Source organism: Bombina bombina, chromosome 1 (genome assembly GCF_027579735.1).
Source record: "Bombina bombina isolate aBomBom1 chromosome 1, aBomBom1.pri, whole genome shotgun sequence".
In the NCBI taxonomy this organism is placed as follows: Eukaryota; Metazoa; Chordata; class Amphibia; order Anura; family Bombinatoridae; genus Bombina; species Bombina bombina.
In genome coordinates, this window is record NC_069499.1 from 140,726,698 (window position 1) to 140,751,280 (window position 24,583).

General features: G+C 38.0%; 1 protein-coding gene across 1 annotated transcript in view; it reads left to right on the forward strand.

The window, feature by feature from the left end:
* Nucleotides 1-2,304: 2,304 nt before the first annotated feature.
* The window catches only part of DMAC2L (distal membrane arm assembly component 2 like), a 180,007-nt gene continuing 157,728 nt past the window's right edge, over nt 2,305-24,583 (forward strand). Inside the window, exon 1 of the mRNA XM_053697642.1 lies at nt 2,305-2,339. The gene's annotated coding sequence lies outside the window, so the exon portion shown is untranslated. The remainder of the gene's footprint in view (nt 2,340-24,583) is intronic.

Sequence of the window (24,583 nt, forward strand, 5' to 3'; positions counted from 1 at the left end):
GACTTTTCACCAAGGCGGAGAGCTTTAGATCATTACGCCCTCTGTTACTGGTGTAGATTTTTAAAAAGGGACAGTAAATTCAAAATGAAACTTTCCTGATTTAGATAGAGCACCACAATTTTTAAACAACTTTTCAATTAACTTCCATTATCTAAAAAAAATGTACACAATCCTTGTATGTGCACACTTTCTGAGGCACCAGAGCCTGTGCAAGAATTCATATAATATATGCAGTTTGTGATTGGCTGATGGCTGTCACATGATGCACTGGGAAGGAACATTTAACTAACTGATATTTAAAAGAAAAATATCTACTTCTCATTTGAAATTTAAACTAAGTGCTTTTTGCATTGCCTTTTTATTATACATGTATTGCTTATTCTATTCCACTGTGTTTCATGGCCCTTTAAATTAATTTAAAGCATCAAGCTGCCATTCTTTGGATATTGCTTGTGCATAGAACAAAAAGAAGCAAACTAGATTTTGTAAGCATTACTGATTTCAGGAGTTATGTCTGAAACTGACATAAGCTATGGCATTTATGCTGATCTTATACTGATGATTAGATTTTATTTATATTATATGTACAGTTTTGATACAGACATAAAAAAACGGGTCTAGTTGACATATATGGCATTTAGAGAGTCTTATTGCTTGTGTAGCATAGTATACAAAGTTCTGGGTTGATTAACCTTAAATGCTTTGTTGTGGCCAGGCAGTTAAGGAAAAATTTATTATGTTTAATAAAAAATGAAATTAAATTTAAAGTATATATATATAAAATAAAATATACACTAATGTAATTGTTTTTCACTGAAACAATAAAAAATTGTAAATCCAGGATTCAGATCCCTTAATGCAAATTCACAATTTAAATTCTACATGTTGTTAGCAAAAGGTGCAGTGTTTTGCAGTGCAGGGATACACTCTATGAAAACACTTGTATTGTTTATCTGATCTACCGTACTTTCCTGTTACAAATTATGGAGATTTAAAGGGCCATAATAGTTGAAAAATTACATGCTCCAATCATTAGAGCATGTCATGTTCAGACTAGCAACCCTGCATCATTGTATATTCAGCCACCGCTGATCCAATCAGCAGTGCTTCCTCTGGGGACCAGCAGTGGGTCTGTGGGGTCCTGAGCGGTACTTCTACTGTGTGTTTAACCCCATTTGCGAGAGTTTAAACACATAGTAGCCCAGGGTCGCTAGTCTTAAAATTACATGTTATAAGGAATTAGAGCATGTCATTTTCAACTATTATGGTCCTTTAAAGGGATAGAAAGGTCAAACATGAAATGTTCATGGCTGCATTTCAATTTGAAATATAAACATTTTTGCAATATACATTCTTTGGCAAAAATGCTTCTATTAAAAGTTATAACTGTCTTTTAGTGCATACGCCACATATCCTGTGAAGACCAGTGCACCAGTATTGACAATACACCTTCTCAGAGTCAGCAGTGGCTTCTATGACACAACTTAGGTCTTTAGAAATAATACACACCACAGCCAGCCTGGTGTTTGAATACTGATGCATGGGCCCTCATAGCATATGTGTGTATGCCGCAGAAAAACAGTAATCACTTTTATTAGAAGCATTTTAGCTGACGAAAGTATATTGCAAAAATGCTTATATTTCAAATTGAAATGTTCTCTTGCAAATTTCAGTTTTGACCTTTTAAAATAAATAGTGAAAATACATTGCAATGAGTTAACACTATGCATTGTCACCACTTCATATATGAGATTGCCGTCCCTTTAACTTCTAATGTAAACATATTTTTTTGCCTTTAATAATACAGTCATACGGCACTAGTATTGCAGTTTTACTACAAAGATCTAGACGCTGCAGTTTGTCAGACTTGTAGGTTTCTGTTGCATAATGATCTTCTGAATTCCTGATAACCCAACCAATATTTCATAAAGTGGTTGAGATTTCTCCTTATTGAAAGAATCTCAGACATTGCTTAATCGGAATCATATTACCCTGAGGCCCCGAGTCCCATAACAAGAGAACTTGGCGTTCAGCACCCCTAGATGCAGGGACTTGTCACCTGACAGTCGGCTTGCCAAGCAGCGAAGCCCAGACATGCTGTAACCTACAGAGGATACCAACAGCAACTGCTGTACTGTACGACTCCTGTATACAACCGGAGCTTCGGCCAGCGAATCACATCCCGCGTTTTGGTTTTGTCCGCCAATAGCTTGCGCCTCTGAGAAACTATTCCTGCCAATGACATACAGGGAGCAGAATCCTTTACCAATTAGCTTGTGAGCTCAACCTATTGACAGTGGGTGTGGCTAATACTAGGTTCTTGTTCTGCATCTTAGAAGGTGAGTTTGCCTGTTGTGAGGCGCTGTGTCTGTTAAATGCGCCTGAGGCGAAGAGTTGTTTTGTCCCTGCGTGTCTGATATGTGGTGGCTCTGTGACCTATAGTAAACAATGTATTTTACATTTGAAATGTACTTGTATAAATACTAGTTAGAAAATGGTGTTTCGTGACTTTTATAATTCCTTTATTGGTAAAGGGATGTTTTGAAGACCGTAGAAAATATTTAATAACACACAGGTTAAACTAATTATTGGCTAGGGATTAAGGTTCCAATCTAGGTGCTATTTTGCACAGTGAGTATTTTCCAAATGTCCGTAACGCAATACTAATCAAAACGAGTTGGTAGTTTTTTTCCCTTCTATGTTACGCAATCATATTTTTTGGGGGAGTGACAGAAAATCCCTCATACTTTAGTTGCATAAACGTCTGCTTGTGAAAGGCTGTCAGCTTAACAGCTTACACGTTTTGTGTAATATTTTTGTTTGTAAAAAATGCTTCTGTTAATGTGATCACTGCTGGAATATTGTGCTCATGCACGCTGCTGATATAGCTTGTGCTCATGCACACTCCTAGCATAGGTTGTGCTCATGCACACTGATAATATAGCTTGTGCTCATGCACACTGATGATATAGGCTGTGCTCATGCACACTGCTGATATAGCTTGTGCTCATGCACACTGCCGATATAGCTTGTGCTCAAGCAGACTGCCGGTATAGGCTGTGCTCATGCACACTGCCGATATAGCTTGTGCTCATGCACACTGCCGGTATATAGGCTGTGCTCATGCACACTGCCGGTATATAGGCTGTGCTCATGCACACTGCCGGTATATAGGCTGTGCTCATGCACACTGCCGGTATATAGGCTGTGCTCATGCACACTGCCGATATATAGGCTGTGCTCATGCACACTGCCGGTATATAGGCTGTGCTCATGCACACTGCCTGTATATAGGCTGTGCTCATGCACACTGCCGGTATATAGGCTGTGCTCATGCACACTGCCGGTATATAGGGCTGTGCTCATGCACACTGCCGGTATATAGGCTGTGCTCATGCACACTGCCGGTATATAGGCTGTGCTCATGCACACTGCCGGTATATAGGCTGTGCTCAATGCACACTGCCGTATATAGGCTGTGCTCATGCACACTGCCGTATATAGGCTGTGCTCATGCCACACTGCCGGTATATAGGCTGTGCTCATGCACACTGCCGATATATAGGCTGTGCTCATGCACACTGCCGGTATATAGGCTGTGCTCATGCACACTGCCGGTATAATAGGCTGTGCTCATGCACACTGCCGGTATATAGGCTGTGCTCATGCACACTGCCGGTATATAGGCTGTGCTCATGCACACTGCCGGTATATAGGCTGTGCTCATGCACACTGCCGGTATATAGGCTGTGCTCATGCACACTGCCGGTATATAGGCTGTGCTCATGCACACTGCCGGTATATAGGCTGTGCTCATGCACACTGCCGGTATATAGGCTGTGCTCATGCACACTGCCGGTATATAGGCTGTGCTCATGCACACTGCCGGTATATAGGCTGTGCTCATGCACACTGTCGGTATATAGGCTGTGCTCATGCACACTGCCGGTAATAGGCTGTGCTCATGCCACACTACTGGTAATTGGAATATTTCTAAAATTGATGTGAAGTAAAATCTCACTTTTGTGCCTTTGTTCACTCCAAAACTTGTGTAGTGTTACAGGACAGCCACCATGTTTATATCTTTTTACTGTCATTTGTATCTGCACACTCCTGTTTTAAGACAAATATTGCCGTAATAAGAAAAGACTGAATAATGAACATTTAAATAATAAGTAGCTGCAGTATTTTTCTCTAGATTTGTTGTCATAACTCCCAGGTGGAGAATAGAGATGGATTTCTCAAGTAAATCAAGATGTTTGAACCTAAAAGTATTAGACTAGGACATCGACAGTAAATATTTTATTTCCAATAATACACACAAAGCTCTAGATCAAATGGATTTGTACAAACAAATATCGCTGAAGGCAAGTCAGCTTCTGAGAAAAATGGAAACATTTCCATTAATTTCAGCTTCAGTAATGAGTCATTTGGGTGTTTTTGTTATGTAAATGTGTAAAGTGAAATGCTCACATTCAGATGTTTAACAATTATATAATATGTTGCTTATAAAAATATGGGGTGACTTTCAGTTCCTGTACATTATTAATATACTTTATTAATTATGTGAAAAACATCAATAAAATAACCGTAACTCAAACACAACCTTCTTAGTGTACCTCCATAGCTCAAGTTGTAGTTGTGCCTCAGCCTTACCACCAAAAATTCATGTAAATGCACATTTCCCAGTCCAAGACAGCCCACTCACTTCCTTAATCCATACATATATTGAGTCAGATTACAAGTGGAGCACTAAATATCGCTTTCGTGAAATCAATATTTGCGCTCCACTGAGTAATACCAGTGAACGCTAATGTGCACTGGTATTACAAGTTGACAGCAATGCAAACGCGAGCCGATAGTTGAGCATGGTCTCTGCTCCACTGACGAAGTATACAAAGCTGAAGAGGTTTCATGAAATCGAGCAAATGGAATTGCATCTGAAGCTGCAATAATGAGACCCAGTACTTCCATCCAAAGCGCAACAGAGGGGAAAGAGACAGAGACTGAAGGTTCAGACAGGCAGACACAATTTTTAGCCTTCTCTGATCTGTTAAAGACTCATGGAGACTAAATCTATTTGAAAAATAGGAATTTTTCACAAACTTGTTCAGCGCTTTCAGATTCAGAAACTGGTCTGAAAGTACCCTTTCTTCTTTGGAACAATGAAGATATTTGAATGAAACCACTGTCCCTGGAAAGAAAACTGGAGCAATCACTCCATAGTTTCCAGATCTGAAACTGACTGGAAAATAAAGGCTGGGCCCAATGGATTCCTTGAAACATTGAACAGAAAAAACCTTCTTATGGAGGGGCCTTGTTCTGAAACCTATCCGAAACCCCTGATAAACTATATTCAGAACCCAGAAATCTGGAACAGATTGAAACCAAGATTCCTGAAAAATGCCTAATCTGACCCCTACCAGAGTCTCTGGATCGGGGGGCCACACCTTCATGCAGACTTTGAAGTAGGGTGGATTTTTTGACTTGCTTAGCTCTGTTCCAATTAGCACTAGGCCTCCAGACTGGGCCAGTGGTGCATTGCTTCTGAGAGGAGGGATCCACTTTATGTTCCTTGTTCTGACAAAAGGAACAAAAACAATGGGAACAAAAGCCCTTTACCTCCAGTGACTGTAGAAATGATCGAATCCAAATCCAGAACCAAACAATTTCTTTCCCTTTAAAAGAAATAGATAAAAGTTTGGATTTTGACACCATATCAGCAGGCCAGGACTAAAAGGGACATTATACACTAGATTTTTCTTTGCATAAATGTTTTGTAGATGATCCAGTTATATAGCCCATACAGTGTTTTTTTTTGTTTTGTTTTGTTTTTTTATGGATAGTTTTGCTTATTTTTAAATAACATTTTCAGACTCCTAACCAAGCCCCAAAGTTTTAAGAGAATACTGATGTATACCTACTCCAGCTTGCTTCTGTTTGTGTAAAGGGTCTTTTCATATGCAAAGGAAGGGGGAGTGTCTGCTATTTCCTACTTGCAGTTTGTGTTCCAGTAACCTTTTAAACAGAGTCAAACTGGAAGCTTCTAAGTAAGTTTTTAAAAGGTTTTATACTTGATTTTTATATCAGTATCTGTGCATATTATTATTTATAGTAGTGTCTATTACATGCAGTTATATGGAAACGTGTGTATTCTGTCCCTTTAAGCCATAAAGCTCTTATAGAAAGAGCTGCCAATCTTAATAATGTCAACTACAGCTTTACAAATAAAGTAATTAGCCCTTTTTGAGCAGTCCAAAGATGTTAAAAAAACTTCACTAGCAGAATCATTAGAAAACTGATCTGAAAGACTAGTTAACCAGTAAGAAAAAGCAGCAGCTACATCAGCAATAGAGATAGCTAACCTAAAAAATAACCTGCTTGCAGAAAGGCCCTTATATGAAAGGATTCTAACTTCCTATTCAAAGGGCCCTTAAAAGAAGTACGGTCTTAAAAAGGGATAGTAGTACGCTTAGCCAGAGTAGAAATGGCCCCATCTTCTTTAGGGACAGTCTCCCATAGTTTAATATTAGAGGCAGGTAAGGGGCATAACTTCTTAAACATTGCAGAAGGGTTAAAATAATTACCTGACTTAGACCATTCTCTAGAATGTATTTCAAAAACCGCATCTGGAATAGGAAAAACCTCAGGGGTTTCAGCAAAAGTTTTAAAGACTTAATCTAAATGGTTAAAAGGCTTATCCTCAGAACCATGAGTCCTTAACCCCTGAAGCAAGCAAAACATCTTTCAAAAGGAAACAAATATGTTCGACTTTAAATTAAAAAGAGGAAGAATCAGGTTCAAGTTTAGAAGAAGATTCCTCATCACCAGAAGAAACTTCTACTTCTGAAGATACAACAGGATTATCCCTAGCCTCAGAAGGCAAAGCACTAATAGAAGGTAAATTCTGAACTGACCTTTTGTGCTTACTTGAAGGTGGGAGAGCTGCCAACATTTCAGAAACGGTAGATTTGATGAGATCTTGCACACTTGGAGAAAAATCTATAGAGCTCCCCTGTAAGGAACAAACAGATGGAGTAGTAATATCCATAGAAGCAGCATTAGGTTGGTCAGATTGCATTAACATTTTTAAACATGAGTCACATCAATAAGTTGTAGGAGATACTTCAGCTTTTGTAGGAAAGTGTTCAGAGGGCCCAGCTTCTAAGGTAGATTTAGGGACAGAATTAGAAGGCTCTATTATTGCATTTATACTACAATAGCATAAATAATTATATAAAGCTCTTGAGGAATGGAAAAAACGTACCCCTCCTTAAGAAGCTTAATGAAACTTACAGGTCTAAAGCAAGGTGAGCCGAAAAACAAAAATAAAGCAAGAGACAAGTAGACTCCACACCCAATGCCTGGATAGGGCTCAGCTGACTAGGGGAACATGCACGAAAACTAAACTGTTAAAAGGGAGATTATCATGCCAAAGCCCATTGTGCAGTTATTAGAGACATACATGCGCTGACCTTTATCAAATGGTTCAAACAGTTCCTTCAGGCAGATGACATAGCCTGACATCCACAGGGAAAAACAGGTTAAAAACTATGAGACAATGCAGCTTTATATACACATTCTATCTTGATTGCAAACTTAGTTCAACTGTGTGTGTGCACGTTCACGTGCACATCATTGAATCCACGCACCTTCCTGATTCATAGTGTGTTGTCATAGGTGCAACAAAGTGGAAAACCATGGTAACGGAGCTGTGTGTAGCACATGGCTCATTTGCATATCCACTGCTGTGTGACATGTCAGGCTAGTGGAAGCGTTTCTGTGCAGATCTGCAAAGGTCCCATATCGATGTTAAAAGCAAAGCACTGTTTGCAGAGGACACACTAAATCCTTCAAATATTACATGTTTTATGTTAGGCTAGAAATGATACATCGTATGCTGCTGGTTTGGAGGGTATGCTTAAACATTTGATATAAACCTGTGATAAATATTGGAATCTCATACGCCACAGATCATACATGCCAATCAAAAATAAGAAATTACATTGATCTGATACAGGGGGATAGGCGTTAGTTGAAGAACAAAAAAGGAACAGACAGGCACTGTTTGTGACTGGTATTGTGCAGACCAATTTCTGTAAACTGTGTCTTTATCCTATAAAGGGGCCATAGTCAAGTTGTATGTTAAGTCCCCTAGGCTCCACAGTATCAAGGGTGTAAATCCATTTGGTTTCTCGTTGAAGTAGGATTCTGCCACGATCACCTCCCCTGGTTAGAGGTGGTATATGATCTATGATCATGGTCTTCAAACTAGAGACACTGTGTTTCAGTTGTGCAAAGTGGCATGCCACTGGTTGATCTGAAGTGCCCTTTTTGATGGCATCCCTAATGGCATGTCTATGATTAGCCATTCTTTCATGGAACGTTGTGATGGTTTTCCCTACATAGACAAGGGAGCATGGACAAATCAGGATATAGACCACATAGGTGCTGCTGCATGTGACTCTGTGTTGTATCCTATAACGATAGTTGCAATGTGGGTGTTGAAGCATCCTTCCTTGGTGGATTTGAGCCATGTATCATTTTGGTAGGAATCCTTCTGGTCAGTCTTGACCAAGATATCCCGTATATTCCTGGCACGTCTGTATGCCATACGGGGACGATTAAGTCTCTTGTTCGATAGGCTCTTGTCAGTCTGTAGACTGTCCCATCAATTGCGAACTGCTTTAGAAACACAGTGATGATCCGGAGTAAACGTTGTGATGAAGTTCAAGTCTGCAGTAGCGGTCTGTTTCAGTGCCTTGGTCTGTGCCAAAAGTGTGTTTTGAGATTGACCATTCAATTGTTGTCTAGCTGTATCAATGTCTTTTTTTGCATAACCTCTAGCTTGTAATTTAGTACACATGTCATCCAACTGAGTATGGAGGATGGTAGAATCAGAATTGTTGCAAACTACTCTCGTTAACTGAGAAGTGATATATATATATATATATATATATATATATATATATATTAATATTTTCTGCAGTGTAGGATCCCCCAACCCCCCTGATACCCCCTCATACAGCTCTCTAAACCTCCCCCCTCTATTAACCGCCACCTTTGGTACTGGCAGCTGTCTGCCAGTACCTATAAAACACTTTTGATTTTTTTTTTTAATTTTCTATAATGTTGTGGTCCCCCTACCTTCTCCCCTCCCGCAATCAATAGTTAGGGCGGCCTCACATTCCCACCCGTTTACTGTAGTGTAGCGCCCCTTCCCTCCCACTCCCTTTTATTTAATATTTTATATATTTATAGGGCCCTCCAACTTCCTGCGCCGCCATTTTCTCCCTTCCCCTACCGCTGGACCGCTGTGTGTAATGATCTGGCATCTGCCCTCATATGGAGCATTAGCACAGATCACGCTCCGATTCCATATGGGGGCTGATGTCTGGAGCTCAGGTACTCCAGCTCTCAGCTGTAACTTAGCAGTGGAGATTGCTGGAGCTTCCTGAAGCTCAGATGTGTATTTATACAGCGTGCGGTATGCAGGGGCGGACTGACACCTACCAAGGCCCATGGACAAAAGTTTGGCAGGACCCCCCCACCCCATTTTTGCTCCACTTACATACCTCATTTGCCCCTCTCACATACTGTACCCCTCCCACCTCATATGCCCCTCCCCCACCATGTTTTTAATTGCCATATAAAGAGAGACAATCCTGCTTTTTTACAAAATATATAAAGAAAATGAAGAAAAAATTATAATAAAAGTCAATTAGAAAGTTTTTAAAATGACATGCTCTATCTATATCTCGAAAGAAAAAAGTTGGGTTTCCTATCCCTTTAAAAAAATAAAAATTAGCAGACAGAACCATCAGAACTATCAAGATTGCTTTAAGTTCTATCAATGAAAAAAAATAATTGCATAAAATGAATCCATCATTTCCTAGGGTTCAGATAAATACCTAGAACACAAGTAAGTATTTTTACTCTGTTGAAACAGAAAATATAAATTCAATTCTAGTTAACACAAATATGAGAGATGTCATTCCCTGCATATTTGCATTCTGAGCTCCCCAGCAACACACAGACCCTTTAGATGTGCATTCAAATAAATGTGTTATTCACCCTAATTTCATATAGGTGATCCCCAAAAAAGAGAAATACCTAGAAAATCCACCTGCAAGAGTCCCTGTGCATGGTCTAGGGAATAATTATATCCATCAAATGGAAACTAAAAAGCACAGACCAGTGATTTTTCAATCATTGCCATGATCAATATATAATATTGGCTTAAATATAATATATTTGGCTTGACTTAACCCAGGTGTGGCGCCTGCTGAGTAGTGTTGATGGCACTGAAGTATAAGCGGGTGGTGTAGTATCATTAATAGGCAACCACTGATATACAGAGCAGCAGATGATGCATATTAGGGACACTTGAAACATTCCAGCTTTAACCCTTTAGCAGGCACAAATGGTCCTAACTAGAAGCCATTGTTGTTTAAATGAACCCTTTTGTTTTTACCAGAAAGTGGCCAAATTTTTTGATTATTTTTTGTAATTTACACACAGATGTGTACTTATTAAAGCACACTATAAAGCCTCGATACATTTGCTGTTTGATGTGGTCATGTGTTGTGAATCTTTTGTGAATTTTTTCTTTAATATGAACCAGCATTTTACTTTCAAACGATTCCTGTTTTAATAGAATGTATTAGGGACAAGCTGTTAAAATTCCTTAATTAATTGTTTCAGCTGATTTTCCTTAAACTTGCTTTTTGGAATAAATGACAATCACCTTTAGAAGGATGTATGGCAAAAGTCAGACAATTGAGACAGGGTTAAAATGGGAAAGGCAATTTGAAATTATTCCAAGCAAATCTGAGATGTATTTATCAACGTCTGGCCATAAATAAGTATGTTTGTAATCTTAAATCTGTAATAAAAGACTAAACGAAATAACCTACAATATAGTTATTTTAACAACTTTAAGATTTCTTATAATCAAATGTTGTGGTTCACTGTTATTTTTGGTAATATTTGTTAAAACTGTTAAACTGTTAAACTGATATAGAATACACATGTATTCCTTCTGCTTTCTTTAAAATACAGTATGTAAATATCCAGTTATTTATGTATTGATTTGTTTTAATTTAGTGTTGTCAGGAAATGCCAATAACAATGCATTATGGCACAATGAGCAAAAAGCTTTGGGTGCCCCAATTCTGTGCTCTTTTTGTGTTTTCAGACACTCTCATTCATCTGAGAGATCAGAAGATCCAGGAGTATTTACAGGAAGAATTCATAGGAAGTTTATTGTGTAGCTGATTTTTCTTTTTCTCATTGTTTTTGCTCACAATGTCGCACATCGTTTAAAAACACTTGAATGAGACACAACACATAATTCTGTTTAGTTTCCATAGTGAATTTTAGTTAGTGATTTATTTATTTATTTATTTTTAGTGCTATTCATGTTGGAAGTAAAGAGTTAACACCAGACACTGAAACCTGCTGATGGTTTTTAAAGCTCAGACATCTCAACCCTGACACAGAGTAATTCCCCCTTCCTGTGGTGATAGGGTCATCTACTTGCACTAATCAATCAGGCTCCAGCTTTTGCATTAAGCCACATCCTTTTTTCCCCTTCACTTGATTAACTCACCTATTAAATGTAAGACTATTTTAAAGTGTTTAAAATCTAAGACCCCAGATTCAAAACATCTAGAGGTGCTGCCTTGCTGTTCAATAAAAAAAACTGAACTATTGTTAGAGACAATAATTAATCTTAATGGTAGATATCTTATAGCCTCAGTGGTTGTTTGGTATTATGTAATGTCTAGTCACAATGTGAGCAGGATCAGCAAAACTCAAGCAGGTTCCTCCAAGTTCATATATCTCAATGTACTGATACCTTATTTATTGTTCTTGTAATTACTTCATATAAGTACTATAAAATGGCTAAGGAGACGACTGCACAGAACACAAATAACACCTCTGTCTCACTGAGTGTCGCATTTTCACTCAGACTCCGTTAATGCTGCTTCTCAGACTTTGCAATAACACTTGGAGGAAATTAGAACAAGCACTGTATACTTAACTTACTTGGGAGTCATAGATGCAGTCAAATGATGCTGCTGCTGCTTTTGCCGCACCTCACCACGCGCTATCCTGCCGGCTGCCACCTCTGATTTTAGTCACTGCACGGTCAAAATTGGTGGATGGAGCTGGAGCTAGCCTGAAGGTAATTAATATGTGGACCTGAGTCAACCACACCCGGTCCACATATTGCAAGGGCTACGCTGTATCAGCAGCCTGTCAGCGAGGCCTAGACTTACCTCTTTCCACTCTTCACACTACTCTGCGCATGGCTGAGCCATGAGCTGACAAAGTGCGCCGCTCACACCCCCAGCCCTCCAGCGCACAAACTTGAGCGCCCCCTCTTAATTTAGAGAGTTCCGGACAGCCATAAAAATAAATTTTAATATACAAAATAATAAAAATGTATAAAGTTTCCTTAATTAGTGTTGCATGCATCTGTCTGCAGTGCCCGACTTGTCAGTCCGCCCCTGGCGGTACGATAGCCAATATACGCTGCATTGGTTAAAGTATCTGAACTGTCTAACAAAATTAATATTTAAATCAGAAAGTTGAATATCTGGAAAACAGATCAAGGAGGCATAATATAAACATTATGGGCCTTCTTGAAAGCATATAGGAGCATGATTTGTTACATTTTGCAGAAAAAAATATAACCATCTTTAACTAAGTACAGAACAAGGCCCTTTTGATATAGAAAGAGTTCATAAAACTGGCTCTTTAAAAACTCTGCTACAAAGTCCCCATCTCCAAGACCAGTACGAAATGGTAAGGTATTTGGATTTTAGAAGGGCCAAGATTGGCTCAGGAAAAAAATGAGGCTAGAGACCTCTGAATTCCCTGGAAGGTATGGGCAAGGTGCCACTTTTTCCACTTTTTAGAACACTTTATTTTGTAATGAGGAATTTATTTATATATATAACTATATATATATATATATATATATATATATATATATATATATATATATATATATAGGATATAAAAAGTCTACACACCCCTGTTAAAATGTCAGGTTTCTGTGATGTAAAAAATGTAGGTCTTTCATGACATTTTGTTAGTCGCATCCTACAGCAAAAGCCATGGCGCAGAGAGCTTCCAAAGCATCAGAGGGATCTCATTGTTAAAAGGTATCAGTCAGGAGAAGGGTACAAAAGAATTTCCATGGCATTAGATATACCATGGATCACAGTGAAGACAGTCATCATCAAGTGAAGAAAATATGGTGCAACAGTGACATTACCAAGAACTGGATGTCCCAACACTGCATATCACCAAAATAACACCATAACCACAGTGAAGCATGGTGGTGGCAGCATCATGCTTTGGGGCTGTTTTTCTTCAGCTGGAACTGAGGCCTTAGTCAAGGTAGAGGGAATAATGAACAGTTCCAAATACCAGATAATATTGGCACAAAACCTTCAGGCTTCTGCTAGAAAGCTGAACATGAAGAGGAACTTCATCTTTCAGCATGACAACGCCCCAAAGCATACATCCAAATCAACAAAGGAATGGCTTCACCAGAAGAAGATTAAAGTTTTGGGATGGCCCAGCCAGAGTCCAGACCTGAATCCAATTCAAAATGTGGGGTGATATGAAGAGGGCTGTGCCCAGGAGATGCCCTCGCATTCTGACAGATTTAGAGTGTTTTTGCAAAGAAGAGTGGGCAAATCTTGCCAAGTCAAGATGTGCCATGCTGAGAAACTCATACCCAAAAAGACTGAGTGCTGTAATAAATTCATAAGGTGCTTCAATTAAGTATTAATTTAAGGGTGTTCACACTTATGCAACCATATTATTTTAGTTTTTTATTTCCCTTTACCTAAAAGATTTCAGTTTGTTTTTCAATTGAGTTGTACAGTTTATAGGTCACATTAAAGGTGGAAAAAGTTCTGAAATTATTTATCTTTGTCTAATTTTTTTACATCACAGAAACCTGACATTTTAACAGGGGTGTGTAGACTTTTTATATCCACTGTATGTGTGTATATATATATATATATATATATATATATATCACTGTAAGTCACCCTTTTTAAAAAAAAAAACACTTTTTTGTAATGAGGAATTGATATATTTCACAAGTCATCACTTTTTTTTATCACTTTGTAAAATACTTTTTGTAATATTGGTCATAGTCAGTTTAATAAAAAAAAAAAAAGAATAACGACTTTTTTTTTGTAATTATGAATTGATAAATTAACAGTAACTCACCCTTTGTTTTTCCTCTCACTTTTTAGCACAGTTCTTGAATTTATATATATCACATACACTACAGAAATACACTTCCTTTTTTCTCCTTCACTTGATTAACTCACCTATTAAATGTAAGACTATTTTAAAGTGTTTAAAATCTAAGACCTCAGATACAAAACATCTAGAGTTGCTGCCTTGCTGTTCAATAAAAAACTGAACTATTGTAAGAGACAATAATTCATCTTAATGGTAGATATCTTATAGCCTCAGTGGTTGTTTGGTATTATGTAATGTCTATGGGCCAAATTAATAAGATAAACGTTTTGGGGAAATCTTTTGAAGATTTTAACATAATTTATTGATACTAAAATAATTTTGGGCAGTGATTTTAATTTGGTTTTTGTTTCCCTAATATACAAAAGTAGGGAGAATATTAATGTCTAAATTAAAGGGACATTAAAGTCATAATTAGACATTCATGATTTAGACAGAGAATAGAATTTTAAACATCTTTACAATTTACTTCTATTACTTAATTTGCTTCCTTCGTTTGTTATCATTTGCTAAAAGGTTTATCTAGGAAAGCTCAGAAGCAGCAAAGAACCTAGGATCTAGCTGCTGATTGGTGGCTGCATATATATACTGATTGTCATTGACTCGCCCATGTGTTCAGTTAGAAACCAGTAGTGCATTACTGTTCCTTCAACAAATGATACCAAGAGAATTAAGTATTTTTGATAATAGAAGTAAACTGAACATTTGTTTAAAATTGTATGTTCTACCTAAATCATGAAAGAAAATGTTTGGGTTTCATGTCCCTTTAAGCAAGTAGAAGTATAAAATAAATAGTAAGATAATTACTTCCTTAAATAAAGCTCTAGATCTTACTGATATCTGGAGGTTGGATAACCCTACTACTCATGAATATTCATGTTTTCAAAAGCCCATCAGGTTTTCTCTATAACTGATTCTTTTCTTATCTCTAAATCCCATTATTATTAGGTCATCAATTCCAAAATTGATGATATAATGGATTCTGACCATGGTATTGTATCAACTTTATATTATTTAGAAATAAATTGGTATCCTAGCTATCTCTCTGGCTTAGAACTTTTTAACAAAATTTCAGCTCAAAAATAGGAAGAATTTCAGTCTAATAAGGCAGAGTATTCTAAAAATAATGAGCTCTTCTGGGAAAGCAGTCATGAGGGATAAATAATATCATATATGGCTAAAGTGGCTAAATCAACCAAAAGACAATTTGAACTACTACGTCTGACGTTAGCACAGGCTTATAGTACATAGCTGAATTTGCATTCTTCAGAGAACTTAAAAGCATGTTTAGTCACAAAAAAGGACTGGATATTTATTTAACTCAGAATACAATTAGAGAACATAGATTACAATAAGGGAAATTATATAGATGTGGCAATAAATCATGAAAAATTTTGGCGTCATTGGTTAAACTGAGTAAACCATTAAAGCAGATTTTCTCCTTAAGATCAGCAGATGGTACTATAAGTAACTATAAACAAGTTTTAAATGAATTTGAAAAATATTATAAGTCTTTATATTCTTCACAGCTAGAGAATTTCTCTTATTTGGAATCACAATTTTGGGAATCTTTGCATATACCTTGTTTAACAACTGAACAACTAGAAAATCTTAATACTCCTATCTCTGAATTAGAAGAATACCATCTCTTCTTTATCAAGTAGGAAAGCACTGGGCTTGGAGGGCTTACCCGCAGAAAGTATTCAGTGATTTATATTAACCCCTTAGTGACCAGACCACTTTTCAATTTGTTGACCATCTGGGACCAAGGCTATTTTTGCATTTCTGCGATGTTTGTGTTTAACTGTAATTTTCCTCTTACTCATTTACTGTACCCACACATATTATATACTGTTTTTCTCGCCATTAAATGGACTTTCTAAAGATATGATTATTTTCATCATATCTTATAATTTACTATAAAAAAAAATATAAAATATGAGGAAAAAATGAAAAAAAAATGCACTTTTTCTAACTTTGAGCCCCAAAATCTCTTACACATCTACAACCACCATAAAATACCAATGCTAAACAGTTTCTAAATTTTGTCCTGAGTTTATAAATACCCAATGTTTACATGTTCTTTGCTTTTTTTGCAAGTTATAGGGCAATAAGTACAAGTAGCACTTTGCTATTTCAAAACCATGTTTTTTCAAAATTGGCGATAGTTACATTGTAACACCAATATCTGTCATGAATCCCTGAATAACCCTTCAAATGTATATATTTTTTAAAAGAAGACAACCTAAGGTATTAAACTTGGGGTATTTTGACTTTTTTCATGCAACCATTTTACCACCAATCTATGCCAAAGTTTGGGGGGGGGGGAAAAATAATTAGATTTTTTGACAAAATAGCAATTTAAGAATACATTTACTGATAATATTAAGGGTTACTGCCAAATAACACCCTCATATGTCTTCAGCAGCATCTCCTGGGTACAGTGATACCACCCATGTATAGGTGTGTCGGGTTCTCAGGGGGCTAAAAGCTCTTATTTTTAGGGAGCGCATTCCAGTTTTTCAACTTGGAATTTTCACATCGGTCATCATGCACCCATGTCCTATTTGGGACATTTCTGAAGCTGGTCAATGGAATTTACCCCCATCAAACCATATATTTTTGAAAAGTAGACACCCTAGGGTATTTCAAATGCTTGTATTTTAACACTTTCCATGCACTAATTCAACCACCAGTCTTTGTCAAACTTTTGGGTAGTCATTATTTTGTGTTATTTTTCACACACATTGTACTTTAGGCATGGATTCTCAGTTCCTGTTATGTGTTACTGCCAAAAAAAACCTCAATATGTGTTCAACAACATCTCCTGAGTACAGTGATACCACCCATGTATAGGTGTGTCGGGTTCTCTGGGGGCTAAAAGGCCTTAATTTTAGGAAGCGCATTCCAGTTTTTCAACTTGGAATTTTCACATCGGTCATCATGCACCCATGTCCTATTTGGAACATTTCTGAAGCTGGCCAATGGAATTTACCCCCATCAAACCATATATTTTTGAAAAGTAGACACCCTAGGGTATTTCAAATGCTGGTATTTTAACACTTTCCATGCACTAATTCAACCACCAGTCTTTGTCAAACTTTTGGGTAGTCATTTTTTTGTGTTATTTTTCACACACATTGTATTTTAGGCATGGATTCTCAGTTCCTGTTATGTGTTACTGCCAAAAAGCACCTCAATATGTGTTCAACAACATCTCCTGAGTACAGTGATACCACCTATGTATAGGTGTGTTGGGTTCTCTGGGGGCTAGAAGGCCTTATTTTTAGGAAGCGCATTCCAGTTTTTCAACTTGGAATTTTCACATCGGTCATCATGCACCCATGTCCTATTTGGGACATTTCTGAAGCTGGTCAATGGAATTTACCCCCATCAAACCATATATTTTTGAAAAGTAGACACCCTAGGGTATTTCAAATGCTTGTATTTTAACACTTTCCATGCACTAATTCAACCACCAGTCTTTGTCAAACTTTTGGGTAGTCATTATTTTGTGTTATTTTTCACACACATTGTACTTTAGGCATGGATTCTCAGTTCTTGTTATGTGTTACTACCAAAAAAACCCTCAATATGTGTTCAACAACATCTCCTGAGTACAGTGATACCACCCATGTATAGGTGTGTCGGGTTCTCTGGGGGCTAAAAGGCCTTAATTTTAGGAAGCGCATTCCAGTTTTTCAACTTGGAATTTTCACATCGGTCATCATGCACCCATGTCCTATTTGGGACATTTCTGAAGCTGGTCAATGGAATTTACCCCCATCAAACCATATATTTTTGAAAAGTAGACACCCTAGGGTATTTCAAATGCTTGTATTTTAACACTTTCCATGCACTAATTCAACCACCAGTCTTTGTCAAACTTTTGGGTAGTCATTATTTTGTGTTATTTTTCACACACATTGTACTTTAGGCATGGATTCTCAGTTCCTGTTATGTGTTACTACCAAAAAAACCCTCAATATGTATTCAACAACATCTCCTGAGTACAGTGATACCACCCATGTATAGGTGTGTCGGGTTCTCTGGGGGCTAAAAGGCCTTAATTTTAGGAAGCGCATTCCAGTTTTTCAACTTGGAATTTTCACATCGGTCATCATGCACCCATGTCCTATTTGGGACATTTCTGAAGCTGGTCAATGGAATTTACCCCCATCAAACCATATATTTTTGAAAAGTAGACACCCTAGGGTATTTCAAATGCTTGTATTTTAACACTTTCCATGCACTAATTCAACCACCAGTCTTTGTCAAACTTTTGGGTAGTCATTATTTTGTGTTATTTTTCACACACATTGTACTTTAGGCATGGATTCTCAGTTCCTGTTATGTGTTACTACCAAAAAAAACCTCAATATGTGTTCAACAACATCTCCTGAGTACAGTGATACCACCCATGTATAGGTGTGTCGGGTTCTCTGGGGGCTAAAAGGCCTTAATTTTAGGAAGCGCATTCCAGTTTTTCAACTTGGAATTTTCACATCGGTCATCATGCACCCATGTCCTATTTGGGACATTTCTGAAGCTGGTCAATGGAATTTACCCCCATCAAACCATATATTTTTGAAAAGTAGACACCCTAGGGTATTTCAAATGCTTGTATTTTAACACTTTCCATGCACTAATTCAACCACCAGTCTTTGTCAAACTTTTGGGTAGTCATTATTTTGTGTTATTTTTCACACACATTGTACTTTAGGCATGGATTCTCAGTTCCTGTTATGTGTTACTGCCAAAAAGCACCTCAATATGTGTTCAACAACATCTCCTGAGTACAGTGATACCACCTATGTATAGGTGTGTTGGGTTCTCTGGGGGCTAGAAGGCCTTATTTTTAGGAAGCGCATTCCAGTTTTTCAACTTGGAATTTTCACATCGGTCATCATGCACCCATGTCCTATTTGGGACATTTCTGAAGCTGGTCAATGGAATTTACCCCCATCAAACCATATATTTTTGAAAAGTAGACACCCTAGGGTATTTCAAATGCTTGTATTTTAACACTTTCCATGCACTAATTCAACCACCAGTCTTTGTCAAACTTTTGGGTAGTCATTATTTTGTGTTATTTTTCACACACATTGTACTTTAGGCATGGATTCTCAGTTCCTGTTATGTGTTACTACCAAAAAAAACCTCAATATGTGTTCAACAACATCTCCTGAGTACAGTGATACCACCCATGTATAGGTGTGTCGGGTTCTCTGGGGGCTAAAAGGCCTTAATTTTAGGAAGCGCATTCCAGTTTTTCAACTTGGAATTTTCACATCGGTCATCATGCACCCATGTCCTATTTGGGACATTTCTGAAGCTGGCCAATGGAATTTACCCCCATCAAACCATATATTTTTGAAAAGTAGACACCCTAGGGTATTTCAAATGCTGGTATTTTAACACTTTCCATGCACTAATTCAACCACCAGTCTTTGTCAAACTTTTGGGTAGTCATTTTTTTGTGTTATTTTTCACACACATTGTACTTTAGGCATGGATTCTCAGTTCCTGTTATGTGTTACTGCCAAAAACCACCTCAATATGTGTTCAACAACATCTCCTGAGTACAGTGATACCACCCATGTATAGGTGTGTTGGGTTCTCTGGGGGCTAGAAGGCCTTATTTTTAGGAAGCGCATTCCAGTTTTTCAACTTGGAATTTTCACATCGGTCATCATGCACCCATGTCCTATTTGGGACATTTCTGAAGCCGGTCAATGAAATTTACCCCCATAAAACCATATATTTTTGAGAAGTAGACCCCCTAGGGTATTTGAAATGCTGGTATTTTCACACTTTCCATGAACTTATTTAACCACCAGTCTTTGTCAAACTTTTGGGTAGTCATTTTTTTGTGTTATTTTTCACACACATTGTACTTTAGGCATGGATTCTCAGTTCCTGTTATGTGTTTACTGCCAAAAAACACCTCAATATGTGTTCAACAACATCTCCTGAGTACAGTGATACCACCCATGTATAGGTGTGTTGGGTTCTCTGGGGGCTAGAAGGCCTTATTTTTAGGAAGCGCATTCCATTTTTTACACTTCCCATTTTCACATCCCATGCACCCATGTTCTATTTAAGACATTTCTGAAGCCGGCCAATGTAATTTACCCCCATAAAACCATATATTTTTGAAAAGTAGACATCCTAGGGTATTTCAAATGCAGGTGTTTTAACACTTTCCATACACTAATTCAACCACTAGTCTTTGTCAAACTATTGGGCATTCATTTCTTTGTGTTATTTTTCACATACATTGTACTTTAGACATGGATTCACAGCTCCTGTTATGTGTTACTACCAAAGAAGACACCAATATGTGGTCACCAACATCTCCTGAGTTCAGTGATACCACCTATGCATAGGTTTGGTGGCTTGTTTGGGCGGTGCAATGCCAAATGTCTGACATGTGTTTGTGATTTTTTTTCACATTTAACATATTTTCTTTGCCTATCGTCTTTTTTTGGGGGTCTTTTAACATACCCCAATTTATTTGTTTTCCATAAATGTGATTATATTTAAAAAGTTGACCCCCCAAGGTATTATACATGGAGTGGTTTGATGACTGATGCAACCGTTTTAGCCCAAAAAATTGGAGAAAGTATATGGTGGTAATTTTTCAATTTTCATTGTTACAGACACATTGCTTTTTTACTATGATTTAGGAGAGACTGTTGTAAGTTATTGCAAAAGAATACTTCAGGTTGTTTTCTGCAAGGCACCCTGAGTACACCTATGCCCCCCATGCATAGGTTTGCCAGGATTTTGGGAAGGTTATGTTACATGATTTTAGTTATTAAAAATGAGAGTATTTCTTCTGATAGGCCTATCTTTAGTTTGGGGCCTATCACATACCCCACTTTTATTTATTGCATTCAAAGTGTATATTTTTTAAATGTTGACACCCCAAGGTATTGTATATGGTGTGCTTTGATGCCTTTGAAGCAACCGTTTTAGCCCAAAAAATTGGAGAAAGTATATGGTGGTAATTTTTCAATTTTCATTTTTACAGACACATTGCTTTTTGACTATGATTTAGGAGAGATTGTTGTAAGTTATTGCAAAAGAATACTTCAGGTTGTTTTCTGCAAGGCACCCTGAGTACACCTATGCCCCCCATGCATAGGTTTGCCAGGATTTTGGGAAGGTTATGTTACAATTTTATGACTTGTGATTTTAGTTATTAAAAATGAGAGTATTTCTTCTGATAGGCCTATCTTTAGTTTAGGGCCTATCACATACCCCACTTTTATTTATTGCATTCAAAGTGTATATTTTTTAAATGTTGACACCCCAAGGTATTGTATATGGTGTGCTTTGATGCCTTTGAAGCAACCGTTTTAGCCCAAAAAATTGGAGAAAGTATATGGTGGTAATTTTTCAATTTTCATTGTTACAGACACATTGCTTTTTTACTATGATTTAGGAGAGACTGTTGTAAGTTATTGCAAAAGAATACTTCAGGTTGTTTTCTGCAAGGCACCCTGAGTACACCTATGCCCCCCATGCATAGGTTTGCCAGGATTTTGGGAAGGTTATGTTACATGATTTTAGTTATTAAAAATGAGAGTATTTCTTCTGATAGGCCTATCTTTAGTTTGGGGCCTATCACATACCCCACTTTTATTTATTGCATTCAAAGTGTATATTTTTTAAATGTTGACACCCCAAGGTATTGTATATGGTGTGCTTTGATGCCTTTGAAGCAACCGTTTTAGCCCAAAAAATTGGAGAAAGTATATGGTGGTAATTTTTCAATTTTCATTTTTACAGACACATTGCTTTTTGACTATGATTTAGGAGAGATTGTTGTAAGTTATTGCAAAAGAATACTTCAGGTTGTTTTCTGCAAGGCACCCTGAGTACACCTATGCCCCCCATGCATAGGTTTGCCAGGATTTTGGGAAGGTTATGTTACAATTTTATGACTTGTGATTTTAGTTATTAAAAATGAGAGTATTTCTTCTGATAGGCCTATCTTTAGTTTGGGGCCTATCGCATACCCCACTTTTATTTATTGCATTCAAAGTGTATATTTTTTAAATGTTGACACCCCAAGGTATTGTATATGGTGTGCTTTGATGCCTTTGAAGCAACCGTTTTAGCCCAAAAAATTGGAGAAAGTGTATGGTGGTAATTTTTCAATTTTCATTTTTACAGGCACATTGCTTTTTGACTATAATTTAGGAGAGACTGTTGTAAGTTATTACAAAAGCATACTTCAGGTTGTTTTCTGCAAGGCACCCTGAGAACACCTATGTCCCCCATGCATAGGTTTGACAGGGGTTTTGGTTAAAAAAAAAACAGGCCCAATTTTAGAAAAAAATAGAGTAGTGAAATGTAAAAATCTGGCACAGTAAAAGTAAAAAAAACAAAAAAACATCTAACTGTAAACATAACCAAAAAAATATATATATATGTAACAGCAAATGTATTTATTTTTTTAAAAATTGACCATTGTATGGTACCGCTTGAAGCAGTCCCCAATGCAGAGTGCAGGCTGTCCAGGGCAATCAGGACAGTAATATATGGTGTCCCTTCTCTTCCCCCTCTTGGTACAGACTCTGCATTTTTTTTGTGGTTTCTGCTTTGTGGCAGTAGGGGGGATTTTAAAAATAAAATGGGTAGCCCCAACTCTGCTCTCTCCCATCACCGCCCGGGGAGCAGGTGCATCATGGTACAAAATCCCCGTAATAATCTGGAGCTGAAACTGTAAAAAAGTCTTTTTAACTCTGGGGTTTGCTTTTTTGAACAACAAAAAAGCGTTGTGGGTTGCAATCTGCATTAGGTAAATTGCAACCTTTTTGTACCAGGCCCTTGTCTTCCGCATAATTAGGTAGGGCTGCAGCAGCTGATCAGCCAGATCAACCCCACCCATATGCCGGTTATAAGACTTGATGCACACTGGCTTCCTTATGATCTCAGCTCTGCCACGTACAGAAACCGCCACCGTCCTCTCTGTGTGGATGGTGGTAAGAAGGTATACATCCTTCTTGTCTCTGTACTTCAGTGCCAACAGCTCCTCTTGGCGCAGAGCTGAGGTCTCCCCCCTTCGTAGCCGGGTGCGTACAAGCTGTCCTGGGAAACCTGCGCGGTTCTTTTTAATTGTACCGCAAGCTACTGTATCAAAGCAATACAGTAGCTTGAACAAAAGGACACTTGTATAAAAATTGTCTAAGTACAAGTGATACCCTTTGTTCATTAGGGGTAATATCAGGTCCCAGACAATCTTGCCAGTGGTTCCCATATGTTCTGGGCAACCTGGAGGGTCAAGGTGGCTATCCTTTCCCTCATACACCCGGAAGGCCTGAGTATACCCAGTCTCGCTGTCACAGAGCTTATACACCTTTACCCCATATCTGGAGCGTTTGGAAGGAATATACTGCTTGAATCCCAGCCTTCCCTTATACTTCATTAGGGATTCATCAACGCATATATTCCTTCCAGGTGTATAAGCCTCTGCAAACCTGGCAGAAAAGTGGGTTATCAGGGGGCGGATTTTATACAGCCTGTCAAATTGGGGATGCTCCCTAGGGGGGCACAGGCTGTTGTCGCTAAAGTGCATGAAATGCGGAATCATTTCATACCTCTTCCTCGACATAGTCTGGGAGAAAATGGGGGTAGAGCAGATGGGGCTAGTACTCCAGTAGGAGCGAATGGAGGGTTTCTTTATGATGCCCATCAGCATAGTCAATGCCCAGAATTTTTTGAATTCTGGCACCATGATGGGGGCCCATTGCTGCTTTGCCAAATATGTTCCAGGCTTTGCAGCACGGAACTGATGGGCATATAAATTAGTTTGGGCGACAATGTTCCCCAATATATCATCGCCCAGAAACACTTCCAGAAACTGCTGGGGGCTAAAACCTGCCACATCTATATTTATGCCAGCATTTGCTGTGAAGGGTGGGATATCTGGCCTCTGGAGATGAGGCGTTACCCACTCTTCAGCAGCAATGGCAGCAACACGCCTCCTTCTGGCAGGGGGGCTAGCAGGGGGGCTGGCAGGGGGGCTAGCAGCCACAGATACATCACTATCAGTTGAGACTGCATCTAGTGATGTATCTGAGCACATGGCAGGGTCAAAATTGGGGTCTGAGTCAGAAATAGAGGCATCTGACTCTGACGCAAGGATGGCATACGCCTCCTCAGCACTATATCTTTTCTGTGACATTTTTGTATCTGTCACAGAAAACAATTACTAAAAAAAATTAAATTAACTAAATTTATTAACTAAATTAACTAGCAAAAAAGTACAGCTATG